Below are 14876 nucleotides of genomic sequence, written 5' to 3' on the forward strand. Positions count from 1 at the left end.
CTACTAATAAAATAATATTAGTCATAAAAATATAAAACGTCTCTCTAACAGGATCTGGCTCTTATCGTTCACATAAAAGAGCCAGCTCTTTGAACCGGCTCGTTCACGAACTACCCATCCCTACAAGGGAGAGATGGAGAGAGGGGACGGGGTGAGCAAACAAGAGAGAAAGAAACTGCAGGTGCTGATCTGAATCGTCAATCCCAATTTAAGTGACTCGGACTGATGCAAAATTCAATCAAACCACTCGAATTCGGACCAATTTTTGGATTTAGAGTTTCTTATGGGTCATAATGTGTTAATTTATTCCTCAAACTTTAAATTGTTTTTTTAAGGGCTGAAGTTTTGGTCTGAACTACATTAAAACACCAGTACTGATATGGTTATCAGCTGAAATTGCATTGTTAACATTGGCAGATTGGAAATCAGCAAAAATCCAACATCATGCATCCCTAACCTTGCAAAGGAGATGGATTTGCCCGTTTTCATGTTTCTCACTGGCAAAGTGCTGTACTTCCCACAGGAATTACCCAAGTAACAGATTAAAAGGGGTTTTTAAAAACTACTCAAAAAGTAAAAGTACACAGAAAACAAGACAATTACAGTAATGTGAGTTAAACTAATTTGTTACCTTACACCCCTGCTTTTCAGTGACCTAAAACCCTGCTTGCTTATGTACTAAATATCAGAATGCACAGAAAGAAATGTTTTAAAAAATACTCAGCTACATGTGGACAGGGCTAAAACATCTAAAACCAATCTGACTACTGATCTACCCCTTCCTTCTATCCTCCAGGACTTGGCATGTTGAAAAACATGATGCCACAAGTATTTTAATGTCTGGCTGTAACAAAGCTTTCATCGTGGCTTCACATGCTAAGAAGATAAACATGAGCTGCACCCACCGGGAGCATTATATGATTTTATAACAGCCAAACCAAGAAAAAAGGCAAAGAAAGATGTCCCTCCTTCTCTACTGACAAACAGCATCCTTCGCAGGCCTTTGACTTCTTTATAAAGGTGCCAAAAGTCTGACAAAGAGGAGGAAAACAAGAAGCTAAAAAGAAAGATTGAGCAAAAGGCGAAAGAACGCCACAACAGTCCTACCCTGGAAACAAAAAGGCATTTCAGGTCTGAGAGAAAATAGATTGCAGATGTTGCGTGCTGCCAAAACCTGAGGAGGAAATGTTTACAACCTGGTGCACCTTGTACACCAAATTGGTGCCAGCAGTTTAGCTCAGCGTGATATTTTGTTGGTGTTACAGCGAGGGAGAAAATCATCCGTCTAAAAGTGACATTAGTTGACGAAATCTACAAACAAAGGAAACATGAGGAATCAAAACAAAGTCCATCAACTTGATCTGGGTTATTTTAACTCTTAAAAGAGTGGCGTGATGTCCCTGTGAGGATGATAGGATGGATATAAAACCACAGTCAGCAGCTGGTTGGCTTAGTTTAAGTACTGAAAACAGGGAAACCATTATGTTATGTCACTTAAGGTATATAGGATATATCTCATCAAAGCAAGCCGCTGTTTTTAGGTTGAAATACTATAAAATCTGCATTATAAGATGCACTTCTGATGCCTTTCATCTATAAGGTTGTGTGTGACCCACAGTATGCATGTTAACAAAACAGATATGAAGAGAACAGAAATCTCCAGCAACACTTGTAGTTGAAGGAACAAGTGTTGCTAGAGATTTCTGTTCTCTTCAAGACTCTCCTCATCCTCCATGCACCTTGGAAGTCAGTGAAGTTGTGCCAAATTTACCCACAACAAAACATAGAAAGAAAGAAAGACTAAAACATAGATACTTTTTAATCTCAAGGGAAATTCAAGAACTTAGGTATACTCATCAATGAAAAAAGCTTGCAGAGTCCCAGTTAGATTGAAAGACTCCTCAGTCAGTGTGACCAGAGGAGGTGGACAGCAGGGCATATAAACTGTGTCTGTACTTCCCAACTATTGCTGTAGGCTGAGGGCTCAACTATCATACTGCATCTTGACGAGGTGAGTAATTTTGATGGGAAAAACTTGACCACAGCGTTCCTCAGCTTACTTTGCTTTAACTGTTTCAGACTGGCAGCCAGGGTGAGGGATGCATCTCACATGCGCATCTCACGCACAAAAAAATTTAAGATTTGAGGTCTTGTCCATGTTTTCTGTGCACCACAAGCGGTTATCGATCAAACTACACAGAAAAAATGATAAATACAGTTGTTGCAAATATGCACATATACATCATTGAACATGTTTAAAAATCAGTTTCTTGACAACCCTGATGAAGGCCATGAGCTAAAATGCATCTGTATAATAAAGTTTTTCTTCAAACTTCTTCTATTTATGAAGCTTTCTGTTTGCACACGGTACAAAATGTTGCAGGCAAAGATAGATACAGTACGAAAACACTTCCGGTTTGTGCTTTTTAAAGTAAAGTCCACTTTAGCATTTCTCTGGCGAAACTCGCTTTGTTTGCACTGTTAATTTTGGCAGCTATTATTAATTTCAGTCTTTTAATTACATTTCTTTTGGCTTTAGTCAAGTTTCAATTGACCACAATTAAAAAGCATTTTAGTCCAGTTTAAGTCCATAAAAATGCACTCTGCCAAACCTGGGGTCCCTGTTTTCTACAGCTGAGAGGCACAATAGCTACAGATGGTTGTGTTTTGACAGATTTACCCACAGTGGAGAAATATCATGGATTTTTAATGTCCTACGAAAACTAAACTATGTCTTCATCTAGTTTTAGTCATCTCAACGAAAACTTAGCTTACTTATTGTCAGCTTTACCCATCACAGATCTTTCTTTGGTTAGTTTTAGTCTAGTTTTCGTCAGGGAAAGAAAAGGCTGTCGACGAGTAGTTTAAGTCATAGTTTTAGTCGACAAAATTTATACTGTATATAATATTTTCATTTTGACAAGCTTCTGGAACAATTCCACTAAACACTGAAACGTCACTTATATGGAGGTTTATTGAGGTAAAATATAGGAAGGATGACAGAGCGTTGACAGCAGGGAGACAGACCAAGTGGCAACCTTCAGTCCTGAAAAATGAAGCCAATGCAGTGCAAAAAAATTGCTATACCGGGAGTGTCCACTTGAGGCTGGCTGCAGGAACACCAGAAGTCTGTTAAACAGCTTGTTGTTACACTAGAAATAAACTGGTTTACAGCCTGGTTCAAAATACCAAACATGTCTTATTAGCTAGTGTCTTATTGTGCTCTCATTGTACGAGGTGTGAGTTTTTTTGTACCATGATCGTTTGGATTATATTTAGGATAAACTTCACTTCACGCTGACTGGCACGTCTCATTTGATTGATAGCTCGACAGGCAGAGGCTACATTTCTGTCAACCAGAATGCTAGCTAGCTAGCTGACAGGAAGTCGCGCTTAGTGGGCGGGCTGCTAGGTTGATCCAAAGCTCAGTTGAGGCCGCTATTTCAATATGGAAGCCTCCACGGATTGTCTTCAAGAGCTGTTTGAGTCTGCCTGTCGTAAGCAGATGGCTGACGTCACACGGGGTTTGTCCAATTCTTTCTACAGTCTATGAGATAGACTCAAATTACTCAAAATGCAGATATGTTGTGCATTTTTTAGTTCAATATACACAAGAGTTAAAAATTTTTATCCAATTAGATGAACTTGTCTGATTGTGTCAGGTTCCTTTTAAGAGTGTCTATTCCCACCAGCAGCACCTATGACTGTGTGTGAAGATGCTTTAAACGTGATGGCAGAACTCCTGCTAAAGATGTTAGGCAAATTTGGCTATAGACAAACATGCATACATATATCACTGCATATATGCACACATGTGATGGCTTGGCCCAGCGCTGGCACAGCTCTGACATCCTGGTATGGTCTTATTTAAATTCAAACTGGCTGTAAGAACAATGTTAGTTTAAAAACACTTCAGTTCTGACGTTTTAATGCCAGGGAGAGAGGGGGAAAGGTATCTGCAGCCTCTTATCTGATTAGTCTACCAATAGTTCAAATGCCGTAGAAGGACGTGAAAAACAAACCAAAAAAAAAAAAGTTTCCATGATTGTGAAGCCACCAAAACACAATGCAAGATAATATTTCTTTTTACATGCTGCAATTTTGGAAGAAAGAAACAAACAGTGTGCAAACATGTATTATTCAAATATACATACTATTTAGCTATTTTTTTTTTTATTTATGCATCTCTAGTTTTTATACAAAAATGTGCTGTCAGCAATCTGTGAGTGAGATCATGAGAAGTGGATTTAAAGGCCAAAATCAAATTTGGTTAACAGCTTTCACCTCCATCCATCTGGTTCTCTGGCCATCGTGGAAATCTGTTTTACAGCCATTTATCAAAATTTAGCAGAAACACTGGCGACACTGACAATCTAATAACAATGAGAAACGGCCACCATAATGTCAGTCACAAAGTGCAGCCAGTGTAAACACTCCATCGAGTCAAAAGTATATTTTTCAACATAAAACACATCTGTCGTCCAGACCGTCAATATTCAGCGTCGTACGAAAGTAAAGGGAGGTTTTTCCCCAGCTGACCTCGTCTCTGTGCTTCACCTGTGCTCTCCACGATTTGGGCGACTGAGGTTGAGTCTGGGACTCATCGCTGTCGCCACATACACGTTCACCCTGCAGTCACCCCACAAGCCGTAAAATAAGCCACCGCCACATGCCAACCAGGGGTCACTGCTGTGTCAACATCTTGCTGCTGTCAAACAGGGAAACACAAGCACAGATGTGCACATAGAGCTACACTTCTTCAACATTTACCCCCTGACATGAGACCATCCCCCCTCAACTCCACGTACTAAACCACAAGTTCGATCTTAAACTGGAGCCCAAAGCCATAAACTGAAAGAAACAAAAGACCGGCCAAGTGGAGCTCACTGAAGAATGAAAACTCGCTCTGACTCTTATTTGGATCGGCCAAACAGGAACACACACAAACTCACAGGGAGTATACATTAATCATATTCAGTCTGCAGAGAGCCTATCGGATCCATACATAACAGAGAGGGAAGCTGCGGGCCAGGAAGTAACGGATGGGTTTCCACATTCATACTGACACTGTTTGAGAAATAGGCCTCTATGAAGTTTTACCTCCTGAGAAAGAGCCTTCTAGTATTTTGATTTGCCCCCCATAACTCCCATCTAACCTGGCACAGCAAACAGCAGGAACCACAGCATGTTTCCCACACCAGTCTTCTCTGTCTAGTGAAAACTAAACTCTACAGTAGACTGCTGGGTTTGAGCCTCAGGTTTGGTCACTCATCACTGTCGAGTGAACTACTTTCACATATGAAGCATATATATGAGGTTTCTGGCAGACAAAGTTATTTAAAGCTGAATATTTGACTCACAGGAAGACAAAGTTTAAAAGTTGTCTTTATTAACCTTGTTAATATCATTTTTGATAATGAATCTCTTTATATGGAACTAAATCCATGCCAAAAGTTTTGTTAATTAAAAAAAATATTTAACTGAAAAAAATAAATCTGAAAGAGTTTTGAGTTTTGACTACCTTCCCTAGCGGTAAACTTCAGCTCCAGGCTCATACGCTCTCTCGAGATCCTCCAGAGAAGTTCCAGTGTTTAATTAATGATCTATTTGAGTAATCTCCAGTGCTTGTGTTCACCTGTGCTTTCCACTAACATGCCTCTCCTTCCTCTTCCAGTGCCTGCTGCCCAGATCACCACAGCCAGCTCCAGCACGCTCTCTCACTCCCTTGGGATCTTGGACTCACCCCTTATTCTTAAATATATCTTCACATTTGAGGTGTTATTTTTTTTTTTGTCGCAGTTTTAAAGTTTTCAGATTCAAATCTGTTTGTTTCACACTAAAATCTTTTTGTTTCAGATTTATTTTTCACTTTCAGATGGTATTTTTTCAGGTTAAAACTTTTGGCCCTGTTCTGGCGTGGTGGGCGTGGCATCAGCTGAGAAGGGTGTGGAATTGTGAGTGACAGCATAGCAAAGAAGGCTCAGAGCCTTCCCAAACTTTGTTGCCTTCAGGAAACGTGGGTACTTTGAGATATGACTTAATGCTTTCTTACACCGTTCACCTAATTAGCCTAATACTAATGCAGCTAATAGCATTTGGCTAGTTCATGCTTTTTCTTTTTTTTTTTTTGTTTCAATTAAAACTTTTGGCATGGATTTAGCTCCATCTCTTTATGTCCAATTTTATATACTTTATAGTTTTAGATTTTAAACTGATCTTGTCATTGTTTTGATATTCTAACTTAACTTTTCTTGTTTTTACTTACTATTTCATTCCTTTGCTGCCTTATTCTATCTCTTAATATTTTAATTGTATTTTGACCAGTAATCTCACATTGTAGTTTGTTTAAGCATTTATTACGGCAACATAACATGTTTGGCGTCAGGCCTTGACTTAATCACTCCTCACAGATTTTTACTACAGAATTTGAGGACTGATAAGATAACAGCGTAAACCCCCAGTCGATGCCAACAGGTGGATGCTGGGGTGGAGGTGGGTTGAAACGAGAGCACATGCTGATCCATGCAGAGCGATAATTGCAGAGCAGTGAAACAGACTGGAAATCTTGTAGCTTAAATAGACCACTAATTTAGGAGGATGTGAGTCGTGTGATTTGATTAAGATGTGTGTCAGGTGTGAATCATTACACTCAAGATTATCAACAGAGATAAGTCGCCAGCTTCGTTTCATGTTTTTTTATCACCCATCTTTTATCATTTTATTGAATTCATAATGGCGTGCATTAGCCTTTGAAGGGATACTTCAACATTTTGGCAAATATGTCCATTGCCATAATCCCTATAGTCTTAGTAATAGGTTCGTTACCTTCAGTTGTCGGTGCAAGCTGTTTTTAGATCAGCCACTGCCGAGTTCGGACCTGCTGTGCCAACTCAATGTAAGCAGGCGGTGTTCCGGCTTTCCCTCATCAAACTCATCAAATACACAATCCAACAACTCCAAAATGCTCTCGTGGACAAGTTGTGACCAGCACATTCACCACGCTATGAAATAATTACGTATAATTATGTAACCTTACTACGCATGAAGCAAATACTCTGAACTATTTCTTGATTAAACCACTGGGCGGAGTGACACAGTGCAGCAGCCATGCCTAGAGTGTAGTTCCAGCTTTGCATTTAGCTTTAAAACATCTCCGTCTCATAATGTTCCATGATTATTTCATAGTGTGGTGAATGTGCAGGTCACAACTTGTCCACGAGAGCGTTTTGGAGTTGTTGGATTGTGTATTTGATGAGTTTGATAAGGGAAAGCCGGAACACCGTCTGCTTACATTGAGTTGGCACAGCAGGTCCGAACTCGGTAGCAGCAGATCTAAAAACAGCTTGCACCGACAACTGAAGGTAACGAACCTATTACTAAGACTATAGGAATTATGGCAATGGACAAATTTGCCAAAATGTAGAAGTATCCTTTTAAATCCTATCATTGGAAGATTGATGAAAAAGGAACATTTAGGTGGTCTGCAGTAACACAAAAATCCGTCAGACCAAATATAAATGAAATAAAAGTGTAGTAAATGTATTCAAAAACAGATGTAGTTTCAGTGGTGATTCGTTTACTTTTCTGAAGGAGATTAAAGATGCCAAAAAGCAGCAGCAGCCATGTTGGAAATACTATCTTCCCCTAAATCTGGGGTTATATGAGAGGTTGCATATGCCAGGCCTAACTAATCATTCATCTCTTTCTCCTGTACTGCATTTTTCATAGTTTTACCCTTTTCAGCAGAAATTGCTTAATTTTTGGTTGTTTATGGGCACTAGTATTTGTCTTGAGGTTATTTTGTTAGTCTTAACAATTAAAGACCGGTAAAAGTTCATTTAAATCTTTGTTTATAAGGGTTGACTTTTTGGTGATCAGTTGCTTCAGCCTAGGGGCTGCAGTGAGGAGAGTTTGCACTCTGTTTCTTCACTTAATACAGACGAGTGAAGAAGGCAGTCACGCGTTTTCCTGATGAATTAAAATTCTCTGTGGTCACGTTTGACAAATTTTCCTTTCAGCAAAGGTCTGGAATATAATTTCATCTAAGCTGGAACTGGAGGTAAAAATAAAATACTCATAAATTATTTTTTGCTGCAAGTAAAATCAGCTGTAAGTCATCTTAATACAAAAAAGACTACCTGACAGCTCTTGAAATAAAATGTTTCATTTTAAAGAAATGTAAAATAAAGGTCAAGTGTTGGTTTCTTGTTTTTTCATTTTTAATTCATGTTATTTTTTTATCTAATCTAAAAATTCTCAACACATTAATATTGAATGTTTTTTCTGTCTCTCCCTCTTCCCATCCTGTTAAAAGACTAAATCTGAGCTGAAGTCAGGCCGATATCAGACATCCCCATGGAGGAAGTCATGAAGGGATATTTAACAACTTGAAGGGAACATTGTAGGTCAGAGAATGATCGTGTCACTGAGCATATAAAGCTTTAATTTCATTTATTTTCTGTCCTTAGTTCAGATGTCAGTGTGGTTATTCAAAGACATGTTTTGACTTGTAATGTTTGATATTAACACATTTAATGATCGCCAGAGTACTGAAAAATTTGAGGTTGGTGTTAATCTGCTCCTTTGAGAATAAACATACCACAGTCTGCATATTTTTGATTAAAAAGTCTCCTTTTCATTGACATTTTTCTTATTTGAAACCACAGCGTCTCTGCTCTTCCCTAACATCTTTCTCTGTTGTTGTTTCTGAGATTCCATAAATTTCTGTCACAGACATGCAGTCCTTTCTCTTCACTCATGCGAAGCAGGCTTGAGATGTTCTCTGTCTTTGTGAAGCATCTGATTGGCTGAGTAGCATCATGTGTTGCCACTGTTAATATAAGAGAAGCTGAAGATAGATCAAGGTCAAGATAGATCACCGTAAATGTAAAACAGCTGCATAGGTTGTGGTAGACGCGCTCATCAGAAGGAGATAACGGATGGTAAAATGGTGTTAATCAAGCTGTGAAGAGAAAATTCACTGTTGAATTATTAAGTTTCGTGTTTACTGGTGTGCAAAGGTCCTTGTTGTCCTGCAGAGCAGCCATCTAAGTAGGCAGCTAACGTGATCACTACAGCTAGATTCATAGAGGTTTTAGATAGTCAAATTTGCCTAAAAGACTTTTCTGAACTCACCACATCAGCCAAGACACAGGCGTGCAAAAACCCACATATAGTTATTGTGAAAGTTTGAAACAGAAACTATGCTTTGCCATTTTTTGTCTCATTGTTCAGCGTGATGCTTTCATTCACCACAAAGACAACAAACATGGAGACTACCATTGTGCAATTTCTCCAAATAAATAACTTGCTCATAAATGAAAAACACTGAAGGACAAGAAAGCACACTGCTCCTTCATTCTCTGAAGACAGGAACATGAATCACGGATTCCTGTTATTTGTTTTCAATCTTATGCATTTTACATTTGCCTAAAGGATTCCGCCCCGTATCTTTTATATTTTTGTGGCTAATTTGGGATTTAACTGTAGCTTTTAAAATGTGGTCAAAAAGATTAAGATATGATTGTTTTATGGTAACTGAAGAGTAAAGGTCTAATCTTCCTCTGTGGTTAATTATTACGTTAGCATTCTCCTGGTTGAGCTTAGCTTGCTGTTCTTAAGAGGGGTTTTTCTCTGATGTTTCTTCAGTATAGAAGGAGGTCAAGAGCAGTTCCAGCCGCTGAGTTTCAGAAAGCACATACTAGTGACAGAAATAAGTAAACGCCTTTTATTATTGTTCAGCTGGAACGTACGTTCTTCTCAGTAATTATTTCTTGATGTTTACCTGAGACAGCAGGCCCATAGATCCTCAGTTGATTGAATGTGTTTTAGAAGTAGTTAGAGTAATGTAGCCCGCTCTAGCTTTCTTAGTTTTAGCTATAGCTAACATCTCTGCTAGCTATGTAGTTAATGTTACAATGTAAGCCAATGGAGCTAAGTTAGCTTTAGCAACATGAGCTCTAGCAAATGTAGATAGAGCTAACATATATAGACAATGTAGCAATATAGCGTGCTTAGCTAATGTCAGCTTAGTAGCTTTGTTCATATAGATGTCCATGTGCTTTGTGAGCTTAGATTTAGCTTTGTTAAATATGTAGCTATGTTATCTATGTAGCAGTGGAGGGAGTATCAATACTAAAGTATCACTATATGGATATTTACAAAGTACTCATTTGGTATCGAGTACTTTTTAAAAGCATCAATAATAAATGAGTACTTTGAGAAAATGTCTAACGATGAACCTCGTCCATTTGTTTGCAGTCATTCTTGTCTGTTGTGTAGAAAGTCCGCTGCTACACTGCTTTCTGTATCACGTGACCGTGGCGACCAATCAGGTAAAAATGTTCATCAACTACCTGATTTCACAGGCCTGGGTGTGGCTGGTGCAATTGAACTTTAGCTTTCCAAGAACTGTTTTTTTTAATAAAAGTGAGGGGTCGGGGGGGGGGGGGGTTGCACATAGGGCCAGATAGGCTTGGATTTTTCACCCCTTTATAAATAAAACCATAATTTAGAAACTGCATTTTGAATTTACTTGGGTTGTCTTTGTGAGATGTTAAAATTGGTTTGATGGTCCAGAACATTTAAATGTGATAAATAGCCTATGCAAAAAAAACATTTAGGAATCAGAAAGGGGGGAAATACTTTTTCACTGCACTGAATGTTGTGCTAAACTAAAAATTAGCAAAAACTGTGACTGGCGGTGTGTTTTTTATTGCAGTTACATTTCAAACAAGTTGATTTGTACCATGGGGGGGACCACTGTTTTAGAGTGTATTTAGGGTGCTCTGCATTGTTTACTTGAATTGAAGTCCATCTAAATGTTAGGAAACCTGATTTAGACACATCTCAATGTCAAAGGTCTACTCTGTCTTTACTAAACAGTTTGGATCTTTGTGAAGTTGCTCCAGGTTTTCAGAATGTTTTGTTACTCTGAGCTAGCATGTCACAAGTGCTGAAGTGATGTCACTGCAGGCCCTCAGTTACTTTTGTTACTGCCGTTAGCATGCTGCTGGCATGTGTGTTAACAGCAAAGATCCTCTGCCACCAAACAATCCCCTCTCGAAATCCCAACACCTCACCCTTACGTGTGTTTACCCTCGCCTCCGTGAAACATTTACATACCCATCCAAACAGTGTGCAGGGAAAACCGCATCATGCCGCTCTGTTTCAGATTAGCATGCTGCTCAGCAGTTTGTCAGTCCCAAAACATCCATAGTAATCAATCTGATGAAACCAAACAGCAGTACACACAGAGGACGCACCAGTAAACAACTTTTAACTCTGCGGGGTTGAAGTCTCTTCTCCAAAAGAGGCGAATAAAACGTGACTGCGTGTTTCACTGACGTTTTGTCTTTTTATTTCAGCCCTGAACCGCAAACAAATATGTGCTGAAACGTCTCCAAGTTTGTTTTGTGAGCAGAGAAACAGGAATATTTTCTGCACGAGCCACAGCTCTCATAAATGTTTAATAATCCCTTTCTATTCAAAATAATCAAACCCATGTGGTGCTATTTATAATCTTTACAGGCCATCTGCAGTGCAGTCTTCTACCACAAAGTCTGTGTTTGTACAAGCAAGTGCACAGACAAAAAAATCACGTGGAAATACCCCTCCAGTCTACATTTAACAAGTCTCACTTTTTAATGGGAATATCCTGGTGTTAAATATCTGTAACCAGGTTTCTCCTGCTGGACATAAACATGCTATTCTTCCTGCACCTATAATTGTCCTATTAATAACACCTATAATATCTGAGCTTCGTTCAGCGCAGACGGGTGCAGCAGTAATAACTGTGAGCAAACGTGACCCGTTTCCAGCCGCCACACGTTGTTAATCTCTCACCACACCTCTGCCATTCAAAGCTCATGTAGGTCAGACTGTTTTGGCACCGTGCAGTCAGAGGGTAGGCTACTGCCACCGGTGTCCCTCATGGTCGGGGGTGCCGCCACAAATATGGGGCCACACACACTGGCGAAAGGAGCCACACAGTCTCGCCTGTTTACCCCGCCTTTGTTCTACTATCTGAGACTCAGTGGTATCTTCTGTGTTGTATTAATTCTCATTCCTGACCCACATGTATCAAAATTTTAAACATTAACAGATGTTACACAGAAAAGACCCCCACACTACTGCAGAAACATTTAATATTTCAGTTCCTCCTGTAGCCTTTTGCAGTCACATGATTATCATGACATTACTATTTGCATTTTTGGCACAATTGTTTCGTACCCCCCCGGTGCCTCGTCCACATCTGTCCCTGTCCCAGCCAGCGGGTTTTCATGCTCCTAAAAGAAATAAAAGGTAGGATTTATCAGCAGAATGTAAACTGTAAAAGTGTTAGGTGATGTGACGATAATCTTCACTGTTGCTTCAGGACATCTAATGAACTCATGAAGAATGGATGATCTCACCTGGTATTTTCATTTTAAAGTATTCCCCTTCTTCCTGAGCTGGTCTGTGGAAACTTTCTAGGTCAAATTAAAGACCTTGATCTTTTCTTGGTTAAGCAATTTAAAAAAAAACAATTCAGGCAAGGCAAATTTGTCAAGAAAGTTCTTTGGGATAGGCAAAAGCTTACACATTTTGCAGTCTTTAGCATCACTGACACAACAAAGCAATCTACATGCACTTAAATCTTAACTTGGGGCTTTCCAAGTCAAAGTCATTACCTGTAAGGATCTAACCTGTTTGGCTAGTGGAAACTGCAGCAGTAGGTGAGTACAATAGGACTGCAGCTCCCAGAGTTCTCACCTGGACAGTGGCCTCTGACGTGGACAGCTGCAGCGGCCTCTAGGCTGAAGAGAAAGGTGGAGCAGACTCAAGGGCCAGGATCCTAGAGTACATTCTGGCTAAGGCTGAAGGGACTGAATTCTCGAGCCCTTTAGGTCAGTGGAGCGACGACCGGAGCTGGGGTGGCAGTGGAGTTGTTTGGTGCTTCTGTTGGCTTTCCTGGCGACTAAGGCCAGCCACACACTACATGATTTTTAAATCTGAAATGATCTTATAACCATGTGAGACCACAGATATGAGGATAATTTCAAAAGATTTTTCATCTTTAGTCCTCTGAACGCTCACACTAGACGACTCAGCCAGATTGTCAGATCACTGGAGACCACACTCCTGCCGACCTGCCAACGACTTCGTTGATCACGTGACCTCAGAAAAAAACAAACAAACACGGATGTCTGTTGATACTGTCTTGCTGTCCCTGCACAACAAAGTGTCCTGGCACATGTTACAGGTGAAGCAAAAATCATAAAACAAGGGAAAGACTCTGGACGAAATCCTGGCTGGAATTAAGGTACAGTTGTGTTTATGGTTGTAAGCGGTGAAATCATGTATGATCCGTCTGTGACGCTACCCAGTCTGCTCGCTCTCATTGGTTGTTGTGGCTTCTCTGTCAGAGGCACTACGACCTAGAACACGTTTGATATTAACGATTCAGGATTTTGGAGGCTCCGACTCGATTTGGAGCAATAAAACAGTCGTGTTGACACCACACACATGAGGATTATTCAGGCAAACAGTTGCCTGCGATGAGGCTCCATTCGGGATACTCCCCCACGATCGTCGGGGGAGGAAAATCTTGCCCCAAATCGGCCTTAAAATCCTGTAGTGTGTGGCCGGCCTAAGGAGTGACACAAATCTGCAGCTGGTGGTTTGATATGGACATCTTCCATGAGCACTGTAAAGTTCTTTGTGACAGGCTCCCCATGGAATTGAAACATTGTTTGCTGTAATGCCTACAGAAGCCTGGACATGGGCCAATCTTTCATGCTAGGAGTGACTGAACTTTTACTTGCCAAATAAGTGTTTTTGTGGATGGATGCAGTGCCTCTCTTCACCAGTGGCTCTGTCTGCATCAGAACTTTTGGCATACAGGACACAGTCAAGGATGGGAACAGATTTAATAAGCAGCATGTTTACCAGCGGTCTCTTCAATTGCAGGCGGAGCTTGCTGAAGGTGGCGTGCAGAAAGCAGCTTGCAGAGAGAGCAGAGAGTATAACAATGCTTGAGCAGTTTGAATATGGCCACATGAGTGTGATTAGCCAATAGCTTGCTTAGAGTGAATCAGCTGGCCATCAGCTGATGAGGGCTTGAGTAAGATCAGCTGATCTATGCCAGCGCTTTGCAGCTTTGTAGCTTCACCAGTGGTGGACTCGTGATGTTCAAGGATAAGGGGCTTCATAGGAACTTGCGACACTTTTTTACATTTTTTTTCCACTGTTGGAGAGATGAACTCCAGAGGGTACTTTATTACGTGTTACCCACTAGAAGGGCGCCATAGAGACCACTTTTTAAAGTTTTATTTTTTAAGTTACTGTGCAATACACCTGTCTCTACAAGAAGGGGAAGAATACATACTGTTTTTTATTGTTTTTTTATCGTGATGATGCTCAACATCAAGCTGTATGATTCCTGCTCATCTCTAATTCATTGTCATCAACATCATAGCATGGCAGCAAAATTTCACAGCAGATTAACAGAAAAATGCTTCACTGCTCAGTCTTGTTATCTTGTTATAACTAAGATATGAGTAAATTTTATTTTTATGTGCACATCTGATGGAGGGGACAGGAGAGTTTGTTAGGCTGACGTTTCTGTGTGAAAAGTAAAAATAAGATCGATGTAAAAATTTCTAAAATTTGCAAATAATTTTATGTAGCCAAATAATGTTGGCATTCACAAGTATAACCGTTAAGAGCAAGATTTCCACTCCCTATTTATCCGCTTGCAACATCTAAAAAACAGCCAATGACGATTTTGCAAACTGATCTGCAGGCTAAATCATTAGAACAGTCTGATTTGAGCTGCAAACATCACCAGCTGACTTCTTGAAACAGATTTGTTGGGTCCTTAAACTTTTGTCTAA

The sequence above is a fragment of the Cheilinus undulatus genome, linkage group 10, assembly GCF_018320785.1.
Source record: "Cheilinus undulatus linkage group 10, ASM1832078v1, whole genome shotgun sequence".
NCBI lineage: Eukaryota > Metazoa > Chordata > Actinopteri > Labriformes > Labridae > Cheilinus > Cheilinus undulatus.